Source organism: Bos javanicus, chromosome 5, assembly GCF_032452875.1.
Source record: "Bos javanicus breed banteng chromosome 5, ARS-OSU_banteng_1.0, whole genome shotgun sequence".
NCBI lineage: Eukaryota > Metazoa > Chordata > Mammalia > Artiodactyla > Bovidae > Bos > Bos javanicus.
In genome coordinates, this window is record NC_083872.1 from 22,860,439 (window position 1) to 22,887,245 (window position 26,807).

General features: G+C 39.7%; 1 long non-coding RNA gene across 1 annotated transcript in view; it reads right to left on the reverse strand.

Moving 5' to 3' along the window:
* Positions 1-16,772: 16,772 nt before the first annotated feature.
* LOC133247224 (uncharacterized) overlaps positions 16,773-26,807 on the reverse strand; it is a 174,503-nt gene continuing 164,468 nt past the window's right edge. Inside the window, exon 3 of the long non-coding RNA XR_009736326.1 lies at positions 16,773-17,554. This is a non-coding gene — a long non-coding RNA (uncharacterized LOC133247224). The remainder of the gene's footprint in view (positions 17,555-26,807) is intronic.

Below are 26,807 nucleotides of genomic sequence, written 5' to 3' on the forward strand. Positions count from 1 at the left end.
TCCCTCACGGTTATCCCTCCCTTAAAGAGAGGGTCTGGACTCTTGGGTGAGAGCCACATGTGACTCTGCTGAGCAGTTGGAATTAACTAAAACTTACTCTTTCCCAATAAATCTCCCCCAAGCCACCACACAGCAGCTGTGAATTCCCAGCATGGGATGTGGCTGAGGAACTAGCAAAAGCTGTGTTCCTCAACCTTGTTCATCCTCTGGCCCAAAGAATCAGCAGACATTGACGCTAATGCAAAGAAAACTACATAGCTCTCTAAACACAACTCTTTATCCAACCCACCTTGAAGACGTGGTACTTAGATTTCCCAGAAGTTTGGGCTGGGTTTACTTTGAGAAAATGCAAAGCTGACAAGAGACAGAGCTCAGAAAATGGTGACCAAATACAAAACTTGCTAGCTATAAGGCAAGATTCAAGCCTTCAGGAAATGAAAATAAAATTACTGAGGGTTGTTCAGGCAGTGGCTCATCAGAAGGGGAAGTAATATTTGATTGTAAAGTTGGGGCACAGCCATTCTTTTCTGATTTACCACATTTGTGGGCAATTACTTCTTTCCTCAGCTATTTCTTCTGGGTGTGTGTGGAGGCGGAGTGGTACTGAGGATGGAAGGAGTACAGAGAGTTACAGCAAACGTATAAAGCAGCTACTAGCTAATGATGACTCAGTTCAGTTCAGTCCAGTCGCTCAGTCGTGTCCGACTCTTTGCGACCCCATGAACTGCAGCACGCCAGGCCTCCCTGTCCATCACCAACTCCCGGAGTTCACTCAAACTCACGTCCATCGAGTCAGTGATGCCATCCAGCCATCTCATCCTCTGTCGTCCCCTTCTCCTCCTGCCCTCAATCTTTCCCAGCATCAGAGTCTTTACTCTGCCAAAATTGTGTTTATTTGTTAAAAATATACTTCATTGTATTGTAGCAAAACTAAACCCCTCCCCAGTCCCTACCGAGACAGAATGATTGGGTTTCAGGGTGAGGTGCCAGCTAGTGTTTTTGGGGGTATTAATGTGCCAGCTGCTCCTGCAGTATTCATTTTATTTCCAGTCCCCAGGCTGGTTTTACATGTTTTTTGTGTAAGGGAATCAGGATTAGGGAGTCTTTTGTTAGTGAGGGGGTGAGAGCGAGCAGCATCACCTTTGAGCTCCGTACGCAGGGACAGCCTAGCAGGCAAGGCTCGAAGCTTTGATTTACTTCTTGCTCTCTGACTTTTTCACAAAAAGAAAAGATCTATCACATGGGGCTGCTCTGCTGGAAGCTTGTATGGCAGTGGATTGGGGTGACTGGTGCTTCCAAATGCAGTTCACAGCCACCAAGCCAGGGTCACATTGGAACTCTGTGCAGATACAACGCTCCCAACCTGCTAAGAAGAAACGCTCCTATAGGAAGAAATGCTTCTTTATTGCATGGTGAAAGGCGCTATTGGGTGGTCCTTGCCTGAGAGCTGAAAGAGCATATGGATTCCCACTTGCTTCTCTGAAGGAGCTAACATTATTTTTACCCACTTGGAAACGCCGAGCTGCTACCCGTGTTCAGAGTCCCCCCTCACTGGCCAGCTTGTCCAAGTGCAGTGACCTGCTTGAACAATGCCAGTGAGCTTCTCCTCCACTGAGCAAATCGCACAGCCTCCTAAAGAAAGAGAGGCCTCTTTTATGAAGCAACTCCTCTTAAGATGGGATTGTGAAACAGATACACACATGCACACGTCACACGACATCGTTTTTTTTTGTGTGTGTGTGTTTGGTTGTTTTTAAGACTGGGGACAAAATTACTAAGCAAAATTTCCCAATGAACACTTCTCTTATTTTTAAGGACAGAGAAAAGCAAAGTGAAAAAGTAGCCTCGCTTATCCTCCTTCCCTTCCCCCTCACAGCCCAGACTCAAAACACTCATTCTGAGGATGGAGCAGAGGTGGCAAAGGTCAAGAAAATGGGGCCTTGTCTATTTACCAGCTCTGTAAGGAACTATTGTGGCGCAGCAGCTGTTCTTCTTGCTCCTTCGGAAGCCTGCCTGCAGTGGATGCGGGGGAGGGAGGCTGTGACACTGGCAGGCAGGGCGTGTGGGGAGTAACAGCTAATATTTTCTGCACCTCAAGAAAGATGGGCTTTGTTTCTTAAAAAGAGCAGAGATACTGTTTCTGGGTAGCTGTTATCAGAAACTGGTTTTAACCAAACACAGTTGGATAGTGTGGGGGGGTGGGGCGGCGGGGGGTAAGATACAGGAGACAGAGAGAATAAAGTCACAATCCACTCAGCCTTTCATTCTTCATTTTTTCAACCTAGAAAAAAATGGAAAAATTTCAGCCGAATGAAAAGCAGTGAAATGGCTGAGAAAGACCTTATGACTAAGAGAGGATTGCAGTGGAAAATATGTAAAAAGAGAAGTTAAACCAGCTGGCTTATTTAATTTTGGCTTTTTCCCCTCTTTTCAAATTTTTTTTTTTCTTTAGCTTAAATGAGGGGGAAATGTACTATGTAAATACCCAGTGTTTTTCCTAGTATTTAGCCCTAACAAAATTCTTCACAAGACTTAGTTTGGTGGATTTCTGGGGATCAGGTGTGATCGAGACTTTTCACCGCTGGGTCACAGGTGGCGTCCTGTCCCATCCTGTAAGTTAAAAGTTCTCCCAATCCCATGGGTCTCCTGTGCCCAGGAGTCAGTCGAGGTATGAATGGGAGATAGGAGTGTGAGGAGTAGGGAATGGGGGGAAGGAGGAGCTCAAAGACAATTATTCCTCAATGATTTTTAGTGTAGTAACACACTTCTCTCCCCATTCTTATGTCATATTTATGAACTAAATCTCAAAACTCTATGACAAAGTGCATATTAGTTAATATTTCCAGCTTATTAAGTTATCCATGCATTCAATAAATATCATTTAAAAGCACTGTCTAGGTATTGTGCCTTGTGTTAACTGCTGGGGAAACCAAGATAACTAAAATATATCCCCTGCCTTCTATGTCCTCAAACAAGCAGGAGAGACATATCAGACCAATATCTATAGTAATTACGGTAAGTTTTATGAGACAAGAGAACACAGAGGGAACCGAAGGCACCCAGGAAGTGATGATATTAGAACTGAGTTTTTGGAGCTAACTAGGTGGGCTGCCGTCTGTGGGATCGCACAGAGTCCGACACGACTGAGCGACTTCACTTTCACTTTTCACTTTCATGCATTGGAGAAGGAAATGGCAACCCACTCCAGTGTTCTTGCCTGGAGAATCCCAGGGACGGGGAAGCCTGGTGGGCTGCCATCTATGGGGTCGCACAGAGTCGGACACGACTGAAGAGACTTAGCAGCAGCAGCAGGAGCATACCAGAAGACCAAGGAGAGAAAGAGTATTCCAAGCAGAAGGAATAGTCGTGGGAAAGTCTTGTTTTCCCCTTGGGTAAGGTGGGAAGTCTGCAATGGTGGACTCTGATTTGGGTTCTAGGAACTTAGCATGAAAACTAGAGTGAAATGAGATAGGATTGGACTTCAGAGTTTAAAACCAAGAAGCCCCCAAGGGCAGAATCTAGGAATAAAGGTAGAATTAAAGCCAGTGGGAAATAATAACCACACATGACCCTAATGGGACCAAGTAGGAAGGAAAAAAGCAGCAATAGCAAAGCAGGAATTGGAAGAAACACAGGTTTGGGGCTAGGGTAGGAGGAAGAGTCTAGGGAGAAGCCTTTGCACTGAGATGTAGGGTATTTTTAGAGGCAGGCTAAGGGGCTGTCGGGTTGTTAAGGGCAGAGTTAAAGGTACAGAACCTGTTCAGGCAGGCAAAACAAAGCATAGTGTGAGTGCACGCATGCTAGGTCACTTCAGTGGTGTCTGGCTCTTTGCAATCCCATGGACTATAGCCCGCCAGGCTCCACTGCGCTTGGGATTCTCCAGGCAAGAAACTGGAGTGGGTTGCCATGCCCTCCTCCAGGGGATCTTCCACACCAGGGATCAAACCTGTGACTCTTACATGTTTCCTGCATCAGCAAGTGGGTTCCTTACCACTAGTGCCACCTGGCAAGCCCTAAAGCATAGCATATTGAGGGAGTTAAGGTCAGTACTCATGACTGATGCCCAGACAACTGAAGAGGAAGATAGAAAAGAGGGAGTCGGGGCCTCCATTGATGAAGAGCCTTTAAAAGTACCCTTAGGGGACTAATATCATCCTCCCAGCTGGGATTTCCCACAGAATGGCATGGGCCCCACTGGTAGTTATCAATGTGCTGTTTCATGGTTTACAAATAATATTTTAAAGATGTTTAGCAGATTTCTTAAAAAAAAAAAAAAAAAAAAAACTAGGACTTCCCTGGTGGTCCAGTGGTTGGAAATCTACTTACCAATGAGGATTCGATCCCTGGTCTGGAAGGATCCCACCTGCCACAGGGCAGCTAAGCCTGTGCCTCACAACTACTGAGCCCACATTCTAGAACCCAGGAGATGCGACTACTGAGCCCATATGCTGCAAATACTGAAACCCACATGCCCTGGAGCCTGTGTTCCACAACAAGAGAAGCCACCACATGAGAAGCCTGTGCATCGCAACTGGAGAGTAGCCCTGCTCGCCACAACGAGAGAAAGCCCACACTGGAGAAAGCCCGCACGGGAGAAAGCCCACATGCAGCAACAAAGCCCAAACACAGCAACAAAGCCCAAACACAGCAACAAAGCCCAAACACAGCCATAAATAAACAAAGTTTTTAAAACTGAAAACAGAACTGCCATATGATCCTGCAATCCCATTCCAGGGCGTAGATCTGGAGAAAACCATAATTCAAAAAGATACATGCACCCCAGTGTTCACAGCAGCACTGTTTACAACAGCCAAGACATGGAAGCAACCTAAGCATCCATCAACCAATGAATGGATAAAGAAGGTGTGGTATAGATATGTTATGGACTATTACTCAGCCATAAAAAAGATTGAAATAATGCCATTTGCAGTAACATGGATAGACCTAGAGATTACCATACTAAGTGAAATACACTAGACAGAGAAAAACAAATATCGAATGATACTACTTACATGTGGACTTCTTTAAAAAATGATACAAATGAACTTATGTTCAGAAATAGACCCACAGACATAGAAAATGAACTTACGGTTACCAAAGGGGAAAGGAGTGGCAGAAGGGATAAAATAGGAATTTGATATACACACTACTATACATACTGAGTGATAATGTGCTGTGCTTAGTCACTCAGTCGTGTCCGACTCTTTGCAAGCCCATGGACTGCAGCCCGACAGGTTCCTCTGTCCATGGGGATTCTCTAGGCAAGAATACTGGAGTGGGTGGCCATGCCCTCCTCCGGGGGAGCTTCCCAACCCAGGGATTTAACCCAGGTCTCCTGCATTACGGGCAGATTCTTTACTGTCTGAGACACCAGGGAAGCCCTATAATACTGGAGTGGGTAGCCTATCCCTTTTCTAGAGGATCTACCCAACCCGGGAATCGAATCGAGGTCTCCTGCACTGCAGGCAGATTCTTTACCAGCTGAGCTACCAGGGAAGCCTAATCCATATAAATAGATCACCAACAAGGACAGGAAACTATACTCAATATTTTGTAATAACACGTAAGGGAAAAGATCTGAAAAAAATGTATGTATGTATAACTGAATCACTTGCTGTACACCTGAAACTAACTCAACATTGTAAATCAACTATACTTCAATAAAAAAATTTTTTTAAGATTTTTAGTAGTTTGTATTTATTTTTGTACAAGTTAGAAAAATATGTAACTAGCAGCTTAAATCCAAAATGATATAGATACAAAAATTGTTTAAAGATAAAGTGAACACAGAACCATGGTGAGTTAGTCTATAGCAAAAATTAGGGAAATACAAGAGACAGTATTATACAGATACAGCAAAAATTAAGAAGGTGGCTTATAAATGATTAAAGTTTGAAAATGTTGGTAATAAGCAATGGGGAGTTGGTAGAAAGTTTTAAGAATGGACTATATCCTAAAGCACTGTTTTTGTGGGGGCTTGGGGGTTGGGGAACTAGAGGCATTTATTAAGGGGGACTGCATTTCTCGTCCAGATCTAATGTAGACTACAAACTTTTTGAGTTCATGTTTCAGCATAAACTCTAATTTGAACCCTGAAGTCCTTAGACAATTCTGTAAGACCCTCCTTTCAATAATTTCAATAAATACCTATGGCTTCATTGTAATCTTGAACAACTGGATATATACTTAAGTGAATAATTTTGGTAGAAACGTGCAGTGGTCAAAATGACTTCTGTGGTGTAGAGTAATAAGACGCTAAACATGTCTATTGAATGCTAGTAATCTATGGAATTATTTAGTTAATTTGATTTACATAGACCCTGGTGACTAATTTTTAAAAATATGTCTGGTACATTATATATTGGGCTTATCTGGTGGCTCAGTGGTAGAGAATCTTCCTGCAATGAAGGAGATGCAGTTCCTGTGTCAAGAAGATCCACTGGAGAAGGAAATGGCAACCTACTCCAGTATTCTTCCCTGGGAATTCCCATAGACAGAGGAGCCTGGCAGGCTACAGTCCATGGGGTTGTACACACACGACTTAGTGACTAAACAACAACATTATATATTAATCATGTTTTTTTTTAATTTTCTATATTTCATGATAATTTGGTATCAGGGGCCTTGTGGACTGAGGAGGACCTACCCATTCCAGGATTAGCTAATTCCTAGAGATATTAAACAATGTGCTTGTAAGCATACCTTTCATAAGCAAACCAATCCATGCTGAGTCAATACTCCCACCCAGCTCCTTTAATCAGGCACCTGCAATCTGGGACTCTACCCCCTGCCCTCAGTCACCCGAGAGTCACCCCTCACTCCTTCTGCCTCCTGACTAAACCTGCTGCTTCTCCAGTGGTCCTGCATGGCTTGGTGTATCTTTTCTTCTTGGGAACTATAAGCAAAATACCTCTTTCAAAAACAGTTGTATCTGTGTCTGTTATCTTACCATATTTGACTAAAACAGGATTCTGGGTACAAATATTTCTTAAATGAATCAGTAAATGACTATCTCTACCCACTTAAAACATGTCTCTCTTTTACCTTAATTAATTTTTCTCATGTGGTTAAAAGACATTTTCATTATTAATAGTTCTCTATGGTAATCATCTTCTCATGCAACCAAAGATTAGATTTGCAAGAAATCTGAGCTCAGAGTAACCTACACATGGCCAAATGACACCGAGAAACCATGACCTGCAAGGCAGCAGTATTTCTTGGTTCCAGGAAGAAATCCAAAAAGGAATTGTCCCCAGCCAACAAAACCATTTTTGTGTATCTTCCTACATGAGATATTGTTTTTGTATGCCAGAGTAGATTAACTGGTGTAACAAACAACCCTAAATCTCAATTGCATATGATAATAAAATTTATTTCTTAATCACCAAAATCCAGTGCAGGTGTTAATAGCTGGACAGCTCTCCTGGCTGCCTCCATGACTCAGTAATCAAGGATTCCTTCATCATGTGATGCTTCCAGTTTCAAAATGTGGCCCTTAAAGTCACCAGAGAAGGTGAGACAATTATGGAAAAGGCTTATAAGATACGTATTCAACTCTACACATAAATGGCCATCAAAATGTCTACATACATTTTATTGGTGAGAAGTAGTCGTAACCCCCCTAACCCTTCCAAAGATGCCAGGGACTAGGAAATAATCTCTAGCTTACCTGCAATCACTTTGCACTAAAAAAGAGGAGCTCAAATCTTCAACAGTCAGTAGACTTTTTCTCATTATTTCAAGACATGTGACCCACACCTGCATCCTGGTGACAGAGTAACTATGGGTTGGTCAAGTGATAATGCAAACCAGTGGTTTTTAACTGCTTGGGAGATTGTGAATCTGATAAAATTTATGGACTCTCTCCCTGGAATAACATATAAGTATAATAAACACACACCATTCTCACAGAACTTCAAGAGCTTCATGGACGTCCTAAATAGCCCATCACTGAAGTAATTAGAGGGCCATAAACCTATACTCTTGGTGTAACTGGTATATTTGGCTTGAGTTATATTTTGAACAGTGTTGTAAATCATGAACCATGGACAAACTTAGATTATTTTTCTTGCTGGATTGAGTTTTTAAATGTAAATGCTATAACTAAGAGATCCAGAATATCAGCAATGTGTCATCCAACTTTTAGATGCCAGTTTTGTGCTGAGCAGAAATTTTTCTCTCTACTACTGCAAAAGAGTTTATGTTGGTATCCTGCCATCCATTTGCCACTCTCCAATCCATTTTACCTGCCAACCAGAGTGATATCTAAAAATTCTAATTTTTTGACGTCACTCCCTCCTAAAGACCTTTCAGAGGATAAAGACGTAACCCCTTAACATGGTGTGCTGTTTCATTTTTCACTCCCTCCAACTGGCCTTTCTTTCCCTCCCTCCCACCTCAGGCCTTTGCACTTGCCTCTGCAGCATCTGTAAGTTGCTTTCCTTTCATTCTGTATATATATAGTTAACTTCCATTCTTCCTCCAGATCTCAGCTCAACTTTCATTTCCTCAGAGAAGCCTTCATAGACACATCGAGTAAGTCATGTCTCCCATATGTTCTTAGAGCACCCTGTAAATTTTCCTCCTAGTGATCATCATCGTTTATAAGTATGTGTGACTATTTGATTTGTCTGTGTCATTACCACTCAAAAGGAAGGTCAATGAGGGTACAAACTGTAAGCTCCTGGTGCCACAACTCAGCACTTGGCTTAGCACATGGACTATAATGGGCATTCATTATTTACTGAATACTGGATGAATGAGGATGAGTAAATGAACTACTGTTGCCTATGGTGTTTACACTATATCTTGAGAAAGAAAGAGCAAAGTGATGAAGGGTCTTAAAATCAAATTATTTTCTCATTCTGAGAAGTGAATAGAATAACCAAGTTAGTGAATGGTATGATTTTAAGGAACTTCACAGTTAGGGAATGACTTTACTGTGCTGTACAGCAATCTCTTCTCTTAGATAACATCTAATACAATAGAAGAAACAGGCAGTAAAACATGTGTCTATCATTATTTTATATTTACCATAAAGGGAAGGGCTCATTGATGGAGTAAGGGCACTCCCATTGCTCTTACTCCATCAATACAAGGAACTGGTAAGTAAGAGATTGTTGGATTAATCCAGGAAGATTTCCTGAGGGAGACAGTTTGAAGGCGTCTTTATGACACTCCTTTATTGAAATATACTTGTAGCATGAATGCCAACAAGAGATTTTCCCCCCAAATCTTCCTTTCCAGCTTTTCTGTGTTGTTATCACAAGGGTAAAGCCATAAATTAGGAGAAAGGTGGCAAGGCAAAGATTGGGATGCCGTTTTAGTTCCAAGCAGAGAATAAGACTTGACTTTATTATATATATATGTGTGTGTGTATATATAAAATACTGAATATATATATATATACATATATATAAAATACTGAAAATATAATTGATTTATCATCTTGTGTTAGTTTCTGGTATACAGTAAAGTGATTCAGTTAAATACATATTTGTAAATGTATATATATATATAGAATATAAAAAGATTGTATATATAAAGAGTATATAAATGTATTCTTATATTCCTTATAAATATATCCATACATATATATTCTTTTTCAGATTCCTTTTATTATAATTTATTATAAGCTTTGAATACAGTTCTTTGTGCTAGATGGTAGGACCTTCCCCTGCTTCCATCCCGGTTTCCCCTCTGACAACTGTAAGCTTGTTTTCTATGAGTCTATTTCTGTTTTGTAAATAAGTTCCTTTGTATCATTTTTTTAGATTCCACACATAAGTGACATCATATAATAAAACTTGTCTTTCTCTATCTGACTTCCTTCATTTAGTATATAATTTCTAGGAATATCCATGTTGCTGCAAATGGCTTTATTTCACTCTTTTTATGGCTGAGTAGTAAGTAGTCCATCACACACCTATGCCACACCTTCTTTATGCATCCAACTGTTGCTGGACATTTAGGTTTTTCCATTTTTGGCTATTGTAAATAATGCTGCTGCGAACATTGTGGTGAATGGTATCTTTTCAAATTAGTTTCCTCTGGATTTATGCCCAGGAGTGGAATTGCTGGGTCATATGGAGAACAAAACTTTAAATAGTTGTGTCTCATACTCTCTCTGGTAGGTTTTTATTATTTTTTTAAATAGTCACTGGTTTCCACATGGGAGGATTTTACATTCCTACAAATCTCAGTCATGTGGTTTTTCTCTGGCAAATGACACAGCAGTGGCAGTGACCTACAGAGAAGCTTTGAGAGCTGCTGTGAGGTTCCACCACCTCTCTCTTTTCCCTCGGACACAAGGCCCACCATGTCCTCAATGAAGCTCTACCAACCTGGATGTCGAGGCGAAGAAGATGAGGAACAGAGCCCTAACTGACCTACCGCCCACGTGTGACATGACCGACACGTTAGCTTTTATTCCTGTAAGGCGCGGGATACTTGAGGGTTTGCTAAGTGCAACATTACCCAGAACAAGACCACTGATAAACTCTCCTTCACAAAAACTGTATATAATTCAACTCAAATTTAGAGCTATACGCCTAGTGAAAAGATAATCATTCCTATTTGGGTGGGCCATTTTTAACCAAGTGCCCGGCATCAAAAAGCACAGCGGAAGTCACAAGGGAGAAAGTGGAATTCTCAACTGCTGGAGCCACTGGTCTAATTTCTGCATTCGCTGACTGGAGAGACGGGGAAGCCAGCTTGTCTTGTAGCTCACTATTGGACGTCCAGGAAGATTCCACTTTAGCTAGAGAGGAACGCTAACAACAGATGCCTCGCAACTAGATGAGGATTTCCTTTCCGGGGAAGGAAAATTAGTGAATAAATAAACCCGCTAATATTACTTTAAAAGAGAGAAAGCTGAGTCAGATCTCATCATATATAATTTTTTAACAGTATCATCTCATAAAGAAATTAAAAAAAACTTATTCAAGACAAAAACTGTTTATAAAAATTGGCTAAGTTCTTGCATGGACTACTCAGTTGGCTCAAGTGGTAAAGAATCTGCCTGCCAATGCTGGGGCTGCAGGAGACCCAGGTTCAACCCCTGGGGTTGGGAAGATCCCCTGGAGGAGGAAATGGCAACCCATTCCAGTATTCTTGCTGCAGGGGTCACAAAGAGTCAGACACACGACTGAGCATATAGGCAGAAGTTCTTGCCTAACACTCTTTCTTCCTCTTGTCTCCTTTCCACTTCCCCCTGTTACTGCTCCTCTTCTCTTCTCTTTCTCTCTTGTCCTTGCCTCAAATCTACTCATGGCCATCTTTGAAAGATGCAAAGATGACAGATATAAATATACATAGACATACAGAATTTTAGATATATCCCTATTGAAAGCAAAAGATTAATACACCACTTATTTCTAGGGATTCAGTTAATAATTCAAAAACATTAAAAGAATTTGCTTAACCCTAAACCTCTAAAGCTTGAAAAACTCTCTTAAAATGGCTTGAAATTTAAGAGATTTTTGACACTTTCTTTAAAGTATGCTAAAGTATATTCCCATTTCCCCCAGGGTTAGCTGGCCATGAACACTTTAACTCAGCTTCATAAGTCTTCCTTGAGTGCCTGCTAGGACCATAAATTCTTCATGTACAACTTTCAGTTTGAAAGTACAGGTTATCTTACTGAAGAGCCTTTGTGTCATGAACCTTTTATCCCAAGATCAATTCCAGTTTAACAGCACTCCCGCGACACATGCACACTAATATTCCTGAATTTGAATGTTTGTATACATTACCAATTATTACTTCCTATTGTCAAGCAATACTGTCCACCTCTAAAATGTGGAAAGTTTTTTAAAAGCTGTATGTGCCAAGCTAGATTTACCATTTAATCATTCAAGTCACTTTCTGGAAGCTGAGCATCTATGTGTAATTCAGACACCTTGGTGTTTAGTCCCTGTGAAACCCATTTAAAACTAGGAGTAGAAGCAGTTAGATTTATGTGCCATGGTGTCTGAATCTGCAAAGGTTTTCTGGTAATCTGAGGAGTCATACTAAATATTTTGTATTTACTTTTGTACTCGGCAAATATTTTTTAAATTTGTGATACAGGGCAAAGAGTCCTGGATATTGGGTTGGAACATAGGGATTTCTAAAAGGATTTTATATATAATATTTTTGTAACCTAATGAAAAATGTAAACGATTTACAATTTCATGACCATGAATACAATGAACTATTCTTTGTTCTGAATTGCCCTAGTCCAACGTGAATGATTATAATTAGATAGATCTTCAAAGCCAATTATATATATGTATATATGAGAGAGAGTTGATTTTTCATAGTGGTTCTATGGTTTAAAACCACCAAGAGAAAGGGAGCATTGCAAAATACTCCAAATATAATACAGTGCATCAGTTAAGCAATACATGAAGCATATAATGATGATAATTCCTGGGTATGTCAACCAGGAAACAGAAAAGCTGGTTGTTAAGTTGCCTCACCAGGAGAGTAATGACCCTGTTTAGCTTGGGTAGGTCATTCCCTCTCCCAGCTCAGACTGTGAGGGAAGACAAAACAGGTTTGCTGAGCTGGCTCTTTTCTTTAATACCAGATGACAAGTAAGACAGAGCCTTCAGATATCTGTGTCATCAAAACCGCAGAACCCCCAGTTTATGACTTTAGAGAACACTAAGCGACCAAAGGTTAGAACTGAGCAGAACGATTTGACATCTTGTAGTTTATTCTATTCATTTTTAATGATGCGATTACTAAGGCCCAGAGACGGGGGTACCTTGTTCCCCAGTACCAATAAAGCAATAACAAACATACAGAAAGGATCATGCCCTACTCTGTCACTTCTAGCACAGAGCTTTCCTCTCTCCCATGTCATTTGGCAACAGCTACCATTTCCCAAAACTGAACCCAGGAGTAAAAAGCATAAAATGTGAACTTTTTACTGGTATTAAAAATTTAAACTGTAGTGTATCTCTTGGAAATTTTAAATCTAGTAGCAATAACAAAAATGAAGTTTTATTATAAAAGTTTCAAGTATGTTCATTTTTTCCCCTGTGCTATAGGAAAAAGGACTTGCTACTCATAAATCAAGCTACCAAGATAACTTCGTAAATTATCTTCTGTTTGGGGTAACTTCGCATTACTCCTATCCATTCTGAAAACTCCTTAAAGGATTATAGTAAGATATAGCAAAAAAAAAAAAAAAAAGACATGGTTTTATCACAAAATTATCTCTAAACCAGAAGTGCTGAGTTAATTTGACTTTTCTTATTATCAGACAATGTTAGAACATAATTTTTCCTATAATTAAATCTGAATATAAATTAAGAGCTATTGTTCAAGTATATATATCATGTGGCTATAAAATTTGAAATGGAGTCTTATAAACATTTAAGTGAATTCAAACATACAAAAAATTACTATTAGGTCAAGAGACCACAAACCCAACATTGTCACAATTTTTGTTGATATAACACTTGCTTTTTTGGAAATCACCTTTACAGCAATAAACTTGCATAATCAAATTTAGTCTGATTCATAAGTCACACCCTGTGTTTCATCAAAAATCTATGGCCTTTTTTAAAATCACTGATGTTTTTCTACAGACTCAGCTCCTAATTATTTCCTACTATTAAAAAAATGAAATTTGTCTTCAAAGGGCAACCATCTGTTACCAACCAAGATCACTTGGAAAGAATATTGATCAGATTCTCTAAAATATTTAAAGAAAATCTGATTGGCCATGATAAAAACACTGGGATAAGTACATGGCTTTCCAATCTTGACTACAGGAAGAGATAGCTTTCATCAATATGAACACACTTTGGCACACTTCTTAAAAGTCAGTCTTTTTCACTTAAATAACCAATATCATGCTTGCATGAGTATACCTCTAAGTTTTTTCTAAAAGTGGTTTGAAGCCAAAGCTGAAAAATATTCTGCTATACATCTTAGACTATTACTTCTCTTACTCTCTGTGGAGAAAAAGCAGAAACATTTAAGCTGTAATGATTTTCATCTGCTCAGTGCAGCCACAATGCAGAGATCTCAATTGCTTAATGTTTGAAATATAAAAATTCAAATGTGTACTTTACATATGTGTGTGCATGAATATGTGTGGCTAAGGATGTGGGGGAAGTTATTTGTGGTTTAATTATTCTTAGTAAAAAAAAAGTTTCTTCAACCTGCTCCAAAACAACTATTCCAACTAATCTGTGCTGGAGCTCTTTGGGGAAATTTGGAGAGGAGAGAAAGCCTTTCATTTCCCCTTTCTCCACTAGCCAACATCCTCCTTACCTCCTCCAGATACCCTGACTCAGCATGGGCTGCAGACTCAGAGCCTCCGCAGTGACTAGGTTGCCCTTTCCTCCTGGAGGTCGGGCTGCTGTCTGAATAGAAGTAGAAAAGCTGTGGGCATCACCTAAGAAAGGACAGTTCCCTCTTTCTCTTAGAACTACATCCTGAACACCCAGAAAGAGGAAAAGCCAGAACTTTCCCCGTGGTCCAGTCATTAAGACTTCACCTTCCAATGCAGGGGGTGCTGGTTTGATCCCCAATTGCGGAGCTAAGATCCCACAAGACTCATGGCCAAAATATCAAAATATAAAACAGAAGCAATGCTGTAATAGAGTCAATAAAGACTCTAAAAACAGTCCACATTAAAAATCTTTAAAAAAAATAAGTAAGTAAAATAGATAACCAACAAGGACCCATTGTATAGCACAGGAAGTGTGAAGTGAAGTGAAGTCGCTCAGTCGTGTCCGACTCTTTGCAACCCCACAGGCTGTAGCCTATCAGGCTCCTCTGTCCATGGGATTCTTCAGGCAAGAGTACTGGAGTAGGCTGCCATTTCCTTCTCCAATAGCACAGGAAACTGTTCAATATTCTGTAACAACCTAAATGGTGAAAGAATTGAAGAAGAATAGAAAAAAATAAATAAAATTTTAAATTAAAAAAAAATAAAAGCATAGGAAAGCAGACCACATGCCAGGTTGGTGGGCAATAGAATATAGGGAAGGTTCTCAGATGAGGCTCTGGAGTCAAGGTGGCTGGAACTGAATTCTAACTCTGAGCTTCCTTTGTGAACCTAGACAAGATCTATAGATTATCTATGCCTCGGTTTCATCATCTGTAAAATGGGTATAATACTGCCTATATTATAGAGTTATTCTGTGAAAGTGTTGCACTCAATATGCCAGCAAATTTGGAAAACTCAGCAGTGGCCACAGGACTGGAAAAGGTCCGTTTTCATTCCAATCCCAAAGAAAGGCAATGCCAAAGAATGCTCAAACTACCGCACAATTGCACTCATCTCACACGCTAGTAAAGTAATGCTCAAAATTCTCCAAGCCAGGCTTCAGCAATACATGAACCGTGAACTTCCTGATGTTCAAGCTGGTTTTAGAAAAGGCAGAGGAACCAGAGATTAATTGCCAACATCTGCTGGATCATGGGAAAAGCAAGAGAGTTCCAGAAAAGCATCTATTTCTGCTTTATTGACTATGCCAAAGCCTTTGACTGTGTGGATCACAATAAACTGTGGAAAATTCTGAAAGAGATGGGAATCCCAGACCACCTGATCTGCCTCTTGAGAAATTTGTATGCAGGTCAGGAAGCAACAGTTAGAACTGGACATGGAACAACAGACTGGTTCCAAATAGGAAAAGGAGTTCGTCAAGGCTGTATATTGTCACCCTGTTTATTTAACTTATACGCAGAGTACATCATGAGAAACGCTGGACTGGAAGAAACACAAACTGGAATCAAGATTGCCGGGAGAAATATCAAGAACCTCAGATATGCAGATGACACCCCCCTTATGGCAGAAAGTGAAGAGGAACTAAAAAGCCTCTTGATGAAAGTGAAAGAGGAGAGTGAAAAAGTTGGCTTAAAGCTCAACATTCAGAAAACGAAGATCATGGTATCCGGTCCCATCACTTCATGGGAAATAGATGGGGAAACAGTGGAAACAGTGTCAGACTTTATTTTTCTGGCCTCCAAAATCACTGCAGATGGTGATTGCAGCCATGAAATTAAAAGACCCTTACTCCTTGGAAGGAAAGTTATGACCAACCTAGATAGCATATTCAAAAGCAGAGACATTACTTTACCAAAAAAGGTTCGTCTAGTCAAGGCTATAGTTTTTCCTGTGGTCATGTATGGATGTGAGAGTTGGACTGTGAAGAAGGCTGAGCGCTGAAGCATTGATGCTTTTGAACTGTGGTGTTGGAGAAGACTCTTGAGAGTCCCTTGGACTGCAAGGAGATCCAACCAGTCCATTCTGAAGGAGATCAGCCCTGGGATTTCTTTGGAAGGAATGATGCTAAAGCTGAAACTCCAGTACTTTGGCCACCTCATGAGAAGAGTTGACTCATTGGAAAAGACCCTGTGCTGGGAGGGATTGGGGGCAAGAGGAGAAGGGGACGAAGAGGATGAGATGGTTGGATGGCATCACTGACTCGATGGACGTGAGTCTGAGTGAACTCCGGGAGTTGTTGATGGACAGGGAGGCCTGGCGTGCTGCGATTCATGGGGTCGCAAAGAGTCGGACATGACTGAGCGACTGATCTGATCTGATGTCATAGAATCATTTGAACAGTTTTTGGTACATAATGGGCACTCAATCAATGTTAACGAAAGTTCTTTATTAAAGACTATCATCTATTGAGAGCTTACTGTGTTTCCAGATCAGATCAGATCAGTCGCTCAGTCGTGTCTGACTCTTTGCAACCCCATGAATCGCAGCACGCCAGGCCTCCCTGTCCATCAACAACTCTTGGAGTTCCCTGAGACTCATGTCCATCGAGTCAGTGATGCCATCCAGCCATCTCATCCTCTGTCGTCCCCTTCTCCTCCTGCCCCCAATCCCTCCCAGCATCAAGTCTTTTCCAATGAGTCAACTCTTCTCATGAGGTGGCCAAAGTACTGGAGTTTCAGCTTTAGCATCATTCCTTCCAAAGAAATCCCAGGGCTGATCTCCTTCAGAATGGACTGGTTGGATCTCCTTGCAGTCCAAGGGACTCTCAAGAGTCTTCTCCAACACCACAGTTCAAAAGCATCAATGCTTCGGCGCTCAGCCTTCTTCACAGTCCAACTCTCACATCCATACATGACCACAGGAAAAACTATAGCCTTGACTAGACGAACCTTTGTTGGCAAAGTAAGGTCTCTGCTTTTGAATATGCTATCTAGGTTGGTCATAACTTTCCTTCCAAGGAGTAAGCATCTTTTAATTTCATGGCTGCAGTCACCATCTGTGTTTCCAAGCACCCAGTTAATATAGCTCACACTTTCCTTAGAATTCTTCTCATGGATTTCTATTTTCCAAAGTGAAATCAATTCTCAACTAGCTATTTAGTGCTTCCTTTCTTTGGTTAGCGCAGTCATTAGCTGATAGCACACAGAAACATGTCATTTTAATCTTTTGTAACAGGAAATTTTATACTCTTCAACACACATGCCCACTCCTTGAATGTATAAAATGAGAATTTAACAATCACGAAAAAATGTATAGCCTTCACTCACCCAAACTGCACCTGCATTGTTTCATTCTTCAGTTTCAGCCAAGATAACTCACATCCTAAAAGAAAAGGCAGGACAGAAACCAGAAGTCATGACAACCCATTCCACCCAACTCCTAAGCACGGTTACTGAGCTAAATATATTGAGGCTCTATGGCAGTAAGGATTGTACATCCTGCCAAGACAGCCACTGCCATGACAGCAATTGTGAAAAGCTGGTGACCTTGCTAGAGACTGCAAGAGAGACTGTGTGAAGATACTTTGTGAGCGGTCAGGATGGAGTCCCAGGGCCTGTTTAAGAAACCAAGGCTTCAGTGGAGATGCCTCATCCTTTTGTAAATGAAAGGGCAGTGGTTTCCTTCCAACTCCTTTAGTGGCTTTCTTCAAGCTGCCTCAGCTCCAGAGCCTGAATCTAATTGCAGATATTTTTCATTTGTTCACCAACCACTATACTGACAATGGCAATTCAGGCCCAGGAACTTACTTACAGCATATCCAAATTATCTACTCTTCTGGAAAGCCATTTTGAAACCAGATTTTAAAGGAAGTAGAATTTTGGAAGGGACCCACAATCCTGTTTTGCATCTTCAGGAAAACAGCTTCCCTGTAATCCCTTCATTAAAAAAAAAAAAAGTTCTCATGGATTAATCTCCCTTAGGCAGGTATAATGACTGGTATTTCAACTCCATAAACAATTCAACTGCAATAAATAAACTAAAATAATGATAATAATATTTTAATAACTATACATTTTACATGATCAATATCTTTCTTTTATTCTTTATAAACTGCTTTCTTATATGTAAGATCTCTACCTTCCCATTCCTATCACTATTTCCCACCAGCTCTGATAAGAAAACACTCTCAATAACTCTGAGAAATGGCTAGTGGGATTATTCTAAAGGACATAATTGCAGCTACTGAGAAAGAGACTCAATGTAATTAAGATTAAATTAGGATAAAATTGTTTTCAGAGACTGATAATTATACCGTGGGCTTCAAAATAACCAAATCTAGTGCCTGTAACCTCACCCAGACTGAGGGCAGGTGCCTTCCCACACATCTGCCATATTGCTTCACTGTATCTTGAAGTGTGGCCAATCATAGTTTTGTGGATTTTTTTCCCACACTGGCACACAATTATATTTATCTAAGATAGTTTATATATTTGCAAATGATAGCCTTTACAAGGGCTGATGTCTATTGAGAAAATTAACCTGTATACTACTGTTGGAAATGCTGCTCCCTCTCTCTGGGAAGTGTCTTTTAATTGCTTTCTCATCTCAACAGCTTTATTCCCTCATTGCCTTCATTCAGGGCAACCCAAACTATATTGCTAGTGCTTACCAACAGTTATAACCCCTTCTTCTTGCCGGGCACAGAGTTAGGTAAAATTTTTCAGACTCTTTTTTTTTTTTTTTAAACCATAGCAGGGAACCTATGGCTTAGATCTTGACAACAGAACATATACAGAAGTGATGGGTACCATGTCCAGTCCTGGGTCATTAGAACCTCCTACTCATGACCTGTGCTCTCTTTTCTTGTCTGAATGGACCTAGAGTAGATAGTGGAGCCTTCAGATGGAAGGACTTGGGTTCCTGAATGATTGTGCTGAACAGAGTCTATGCCACTGAAGCCTACCAGTTCACACTGAACTATGAAGTAAGTAGGGCTTCCCAGGTGGCACTAGTTGTAAAGAACCCATCGGTCAATGCAAGAGACATGAGACGCAGGTTCAATCACAGGGTTGGGAAAATCCCCTGGAGGAGGGCATGGCAACCCACTTCAGTATCCATACCCGAAGAATTCCATGGACTGAAGAGCCTGGTGGGTTACAGTCCATGGACTCGCGAAGAGTCAGACATGACTGAACTGACTTAGCTCTCTCGTGCACATGATGTAAGAAATAAATCTTTGTTGTGTTAGGAAACTGAGACCTGACACTGAAGGGTTCATCTGGTACAGGAACTAGCATTGTTTATCAAAGACAGCTGTTTTTTTTTTTCATTTTCTTCTGTCTCTCCATTTCCACAGTCATCTCACATTTTCCTCCATTTCTTCCTTTTTTCATTTATACTGCAAAGAATTACTGTGTGCCCAACATACATGCTAGTAACAGAGTACACTGCACATTATCTGTGTTCAAAGTAGCCGAAATGAACAATCAACCACCTTACGATTCGACAAGCACAATTATGTAGGTCTACTAATTCTTTAGGAAAAGTCTCAGCAAACTACAATCTGGCTGTTTTGGTAAATTAAATTTTATGGGGACATAGCTGAGCTTATTCATTTACATCTTATCTGTAGTGTAGTGATCTTGGAACCTGCAAGACAGCAAGAATGATCAAAAAAGTCTTGTGAACTGCAGCTTTCTTACTTCACTAGCTGAGTTGAATAGTGCTGACAGAGAAGGGCCTACAAAACAAAGTATTTCCTTGCCCTTAGCAGACAAAGTTTAAGAAAAAGCTTTAACGATTTTGGAAAGGATTCTCAAAGGAGAGTATGCATGAAATGGGTTCTGGAGTTCATTGTAGTAGAAAAAGAGGAAAAGTGCATTCTAGGGAGGGACAATAATAGCCAAGCAAAACTATGTGAGTTTAAAGGTTACTCAGCACTGAGAAAACACACAAGGGGGAGTGATCATCCCCCTAGATCACCACTTACTAGTGGGAAGGGGCAACAGGGAGCATCAGGCCAAAGGGAGATGTTGTGAAATAAGCAAACCTGTTGACCTCAGACCCTTCATCCTATCTGGGTACCAAATTTTAATAATAATTTATTATAATAAATAATATTTAATATTATATCAATACTAAATAGCTACAAGCTCAACAATAGATCAGTGAGCTATAAGTCTTCATCTACCACTTATCAATAAACTGTTACATAGTTCTGTTCCCAGGTAATCTTACACAGACACAAAAGACCTTTTCATATATGGTAATCATAAGAAATATTTAGACAAAATAAAAATCATACTTCTCTATGAGATGTGCAAAGAGTGGCAGGTGCAAGGAAGACTTGATGAACTGAATTTCAGAGAATATGCCTTCTTAGATAAACAGAGTAAGTTCCCACACCTGGATGTGAGCACATGATCTGGGTAGAGGAGGACAGAGGAGCCAGCTTGTTGTAGTTTGGGATGTTTTGAGTGAAAAATAAATCAGACAAATGTTATTCAACAGTGAAGCCTAGCAGAGAAGACTAGAGCCTGAATGAGTCCTAGATGAAAAACTAATTGCTCAGTCTGACAGCGCTCTCCTTGACATACCCCCAGATTATAATGAGAGGGAGACTGGAAGAAAAAACATAATTACAAAGTCTCTCACATTCTCATGATGCTCAAATTCTAGAGATCCTCCAGATTTTGATTCAAAGATGAAACTACAGCCTAACCTCCTCCCAGCTCAAATACAGACAAGGTCAAAAAGTCTGTGAAGGAAGTTGGGAACGTGGTTAACCATAGGTGATATGGTATAATGAAAGCTGTGATTCAGTACCAGCTGAACACCCCTATAGGAGAGAGATGAATTACTAGTCCCTCATTGTAATCAAAAAACAAAAGAAAGAATTTACACTCTCTGGATAATAAAACAAACAAAAAATAATGTACCTCAGTCTCCACTGTTCGTTTCTATGTCCAGAAAACAGTAAGAAATTATGAGACACGCAAAGAAAAAGGAAAATATTTAAGAAGAAAAGCATAGCCTATTCAGACTGACAGGCGATCTAACTATTGGAATTAGCATACATAGATTTTTATTAATAAACTAATTATTTTCCCCCTTTTCATCATAGGGCACTGGAATGCAAGAGTAGGAAGTCAAGAGATACCTTGAAAATAGGCAAGTTTGACCTTGGAGTACAAAATGAAGCAGGGCAAAAGCTAACAGAGTTTTGCCAAGACAACACACTGGTCATAGCAAATATCCTCTTCCAGCAACACAAGAGATGATTCTAAAACATGGACATCAGCAGATGGTGAATACTAAAATTAGATTGATTATCTTCTTTGCAGCCAAAGATGGAGAAGTTCTACACAGTCAGCAAAAATATGACCAGGAATTGCCTGTGGCTAAGATTATCAGCTCCTTATTGCAAAATTCAGGCTCAGATTGAAGAAAATAGGGAAAATGACTAGGTCATTCAGATATGACCTAAATCAAATCCCTTATGATTATACAGTGGAGTTGATGAATAAATTCAAGGAACTAGATCTGGTAGACAGACTGCTTGAAGAACTATGGACGGAGGTTCATAACATTGTATAGGAGGCGATGGCCAAAACCATTCCCAAGAAAAAGAAATGCAAGAAGGCAAAATGGTTGTCTGAGGATGCCTTACAAATAGCTGAGAAAAGAAAAGAAAAGAAAAGAAGCTAAAGGCAAAGGAGAAAGGGAAAGATACAACCAACTGAATGCAGTTAATAGCAAGGAGAGATAAGGAAGCCTTTTTAAGTGACCAGTGCAAAGAAATAGAGGAAAACAATAGAATGGGAAAGACTAGAGATCTCTTTAAGAAAACTGGAGTTACCAAGGGAACATTTCATACAAAGATAGGTGCAATAAAGGACAAAAATGGCTAGGACCTAACAGAAGCAGAAAAGATTTTAAAAAGGTGTCAAGAATACACAGAACTATACAAAAAAAGCTCTTAATGACCCAGTCAACCATGATGATGTGGTCACTCATCTAGAGCCAGACATCCTGGAATGAGAAGTCAAGGGGGCCTTAGGAAGTGTTACTATGAACAAAGATAGTGGAGGTGATGGAATTCCAGCTGAGCTATTTCAAGTCTTAAAAGAAGATGATGCTGTTAAAGTTCTGCATTCATTAAGCCAGCAAAAATGGAAAACTCAGCACTGGCCACAGGAGTGGAAAAGGTCAGTTTTTATTCCAATCCCAAAGAAAAGCAATACCAAAGAATGTTCAAATTACTGTACAATTGCACTCATTTCACATGCCAGCAAGATTTTGCTCAAAATCCTTCAAGCTAGACCTCAGTAGTATGTGAACCAAGAACTTCCAGATGTACAAGCTAGATTTAGAAAAGGCAGAGGAAACAGAGATCAAATTGCCAGCATATGCTGGATCATAGAAAAAGTAAGGGAATTTCAAAAAATCACGTACTTCTGCTTCATTGACTATGCTAAAGCCTTTGACTTTGTGGATCACAACAAACTGTGAAATATTCTGAAAGAGACGGGAATACCAGACCACTTTACCTGCCTCCTGAGAAATCTGTATGCAGGACAAGAAGCAATTGTTCAACCCAGACATGGAACAATAGACTGGTTACAAATCGGGAAAGGAGTATGTCAAGGCGGTATATTGTCACCCTGCTTATTTAACTTATATGCAGAGTACATCAGGTGAAATGCCAGGCTAGATGAATCACAAGCTGGAATCAAGATTGCCAGGAGAAATATCAACAACCTCAGATATGCAGATGATATCACTTTAATGGCAGAAGGTGAAGAGGCACTTAAAGAGCCTCTTGATGAAGGTGAAAGAGGTGAGTGAAAAAGCTGGCTTAAAACTCAACATTCAAAAAACTAAGATCATGGCATCTGATCCTATCACTTGATGGCAAATAGATGGGGAAAATGTGGAAACAGTGTCATTTCATTTTCTTGGGCTCCAAAATCAATGCAGAAGGTGACTGAAGCCACAAAATTAAAAGACGCCTGCTCTTTTGAAGAATACTTATGTCAAACCTAGACAGTGTTTTAAAAAGCAGAGACATAATTTTGCCAACAAATGTCTGTATAGTCAAAGCTATGGCTTTTCCAGTAGTCATGTATGGATGTGAGAGGTGGACCATAAAGAAGGCTGAGCACCAAAGAATTGACACTTTCAAACTGTGGTGCTGGAGAAGACTCTTGAGAATTCCTAGGACTGCAAGGAAATCAAACTAGTCAATCCTAAAGGAAATCAACCCTGAATATTATTGGGAGGGCTGATGCTGAAGCTGAAGCTCCAATACTTCAGCCACCTGATGCAAAGAACTGACTCATTGAAAAAGACCCTGATGCTGGGGAAAAGGAGGACAACAGGAGAAGGGGACAACAAAGGGTGAGATGGTTGGATGGCATCACTGACTCAGTGGACATGAGTTTGAGCAAACTCAGGGAGATAGTGATGGACAGAGAAGCCTGGCGTGCTGCAGTTCATGAGGTTGCCAAGAGTCGGACACAACTTAGTGACTGAAGAACAACAACTATTTTTAACTATTACAAATCTATTAAAGAAAAATAAATGTAATAAATGAATAGATAGGGGTTTTAAGGAAAGAAACAAAAACATTAAAAAGAGCCAGAAGGAAAATTATAGCACTAAAAACACAATATCTGAAATTAAAAATAATTAGACGGGCCTAACAACACTAGGTTAATCATAAATGGGTGTTGTTCAGACCTGCTGTATGGAGCAAAACTGACTAAGAGCCCACAACTGGTCTCTGGATCTTTCATGGCAGACATTCAAAAGCCAAGCCTCCTACAGGCTCCTCCCAGCCAATGGCTGAGAATGACAGAGGCAAAAAAGCCCTTTCCTGTGAGTTCTAGGAACTCTCCCATGGGTTACTTTGGATTGAGAAATTTCCATCAGCCTGGCAAAACATTTTTACTTCTGGGTAACAAAGTCTATATTTCCCATATAATCATTTTTCCATATCCTTTTCATGTCCTTCACAGACACCAAACTTTACAATCTGAAGGTTCTCTCTCTTTTTTTTATGCTCCCTCATCTTTTATCCTTCACAGATATTTTCCCAACATATCTTTTGGAAATCGAATCCCATCTTTACATTTGCTTCTCAGACAATCCAAACAAACACAAAAGCACTGTACACTTCAGAAGAAATCATCAGTGGAATTAAAAACAGATCAGTAAAGATTTTCCAGAGCAAAAAAAAAAAAAATGATTGAAAGGAAAAAAGAACAGAGTAGATCAGAGACCTAAGGGATCAAATCAAATGGCCCAATAGACATACAACTGAAATGTCAGGAAAGGAGAGACAGAAAATATTTTAAGGGCCAATGACTGAACAACTTTCTAATGTTATTTAAAATATCCACTCCGAAAGTCAAGAAACTCAGTGAACTTCAAGCAGAAAGAATACAAGCCAAATAACACTGGGGGTATATTACGGTCTAATTACTGAAAACCAAGAATAAAGAGAAAACCATATGCAATGAGTTAAGAGGGGACATTGTACACAGAGAAACAAAGACAGGGATATTTGCTTTTCAGCAGAAGCAAAGCAGGCCAGATGGCAATGGAATAGCATCTTTGAGGTGCTGAGGAAGGGGGATTGTCAGTCTGTAGTTTTATAACCAGGAAAGATGTCCTTCAACTGTGGGAATGAGAGAGAGATGTGTTGAGATTGTTAAGGGTGAAAGAGGTTATTGCCAGAAGGCTCTCACTATAGAGCATGCTAAAGGAAATTCTTTAGGTTGAGGGAAAACCATGGAGCATAGTGGCTCAGTTCTACAGGAAATACTGAAGCATACCAGAGATAATATATGTGGAGGTTTTTGTTTTTGTTTTTTTTCTTTTTCTCAGTTTATTTGGTGGAAAGTTGACCATTTAAAGCAAAAAAGACAGCAATATGTTGTAGGGTTGGTAACGTGTAGAAGTAAAATGTATAAGGTTTGTGGCACCAAGGCTGAGAGGGTGGGTGGAAGTATATTGTTAGGTTGTTGCCTTACATACAAGGTGGTGTCATGTTATTTCAAAATAACTTGAAATGAGGTGGGCATATATATTATGTTCCAGTAGAGAACCCTAGAAAAAAAATTTTAAAGGGATAAAAAATAATCAAAAGTAATAACCTATAATGACTACAAGCATTTTGATGATGACCTACAATAATAAATATCATATATCTATCACTACCTGTACACAAGGGCTCCACATCAATCTTACACATACACACATATATAAAGAACAGGAAAAAATTATTGAAAGTAATTATTAATTATTAAGTGCAAGGAATGCATTTTATTCTTTTTCATTTTTTAACATGAAACATCTACTGAATGAATTTTACTACTTTTTTCTATACTATCAGCTTTGTGTCAGGCCATTTACTTAAAAATATTTTTTAATTTACTTTTGTTACTTAATTGATGTTTATCAAAATATTCCAGAATATAAGTTATCCCTATTTTACCAGTTGAGCCACAAGGGAAGCCCCCATCCCTATTTTAGAAATGTGGAACAGACATGGAGAAATTAAGATTCTTAAGATTGTCAGGTTAGTAATTGGAAAAGGCAGGATTTCAATACAGATACAGGAAGTCCACTTGCTGTGCTTTTAACCAGTATATCACACTACCTCCACCTTGGCCTCTATGTTTGGGGACTTGTGTGCATGTAACTATTTGCATTTGGGGGGGGATAAATACTAGTTTTTATCTAACCTGGAAAAAGCTTAAGAATCACAGTACTATCCCCCCCAAACCCAATTTACAGTTTGTTTTTTTCCTACCAGATAACTAAGATTTGTTCACATTGTCTGAGTAGATGCTTTAAAAAGCTCCAGTCATTTGACCATGAAAGAACTGTAACTTTTAACACTTTATATCCTACTCTCTCCTTTGTATATGCTATTGGTGAGTGGCAACAGAAATCTACAGAACATACAAATGAGAAACTTTAATCTACTGAAGCTATTTTTCAGTTCTAAGGTTCTATAAGCCTATAATTCTAATCAAGGACCCAGCCACCTGCTATTCTATAACTAAGCCACAAGATGGGCAGTTGTCTAAATTGCTCAGAAAGATATACAAAGGCAAGGATTCCTTAGTTTGTTAGTCTCCCCCGAAGTTTCGCAAGGCCTAAAGTTAATTAGAGTCTCTTGGTGTAATTTAAGCATATTCCTCTTAGCTTAGTGTCTATCATACAGATGGAATAATCCAGCTTTCCTCAGGATAATCATTTTTATTCACATACTTATATAATTGAAAATAACTAGGTATTTGCTATTTAACTTTTCCTCTCTAGACTAAATAAATACAATCCCCTTAATCTTCCCCCATCAGTTTGACTTTCTCTGTAATCATTTCGGCCATGCCTCTCAGGAGATCCTCTATAGTTTCCCCACATGCATGTTAAAGGGTGGAACTCCATATTGATTGCATTACTTTAATAAGGGCCTGACCAATGCCAAATATGGCTGGATAATCTGCCCTCTTGCCTGCCATGCTTTTGCTAACAGACAGTTGAGTACTACATTAACATTTTCAAAAGTATTATTGGCAGTTTTCTGGATCATCATCAGCTGAAGCTAAATCGCACTCATACA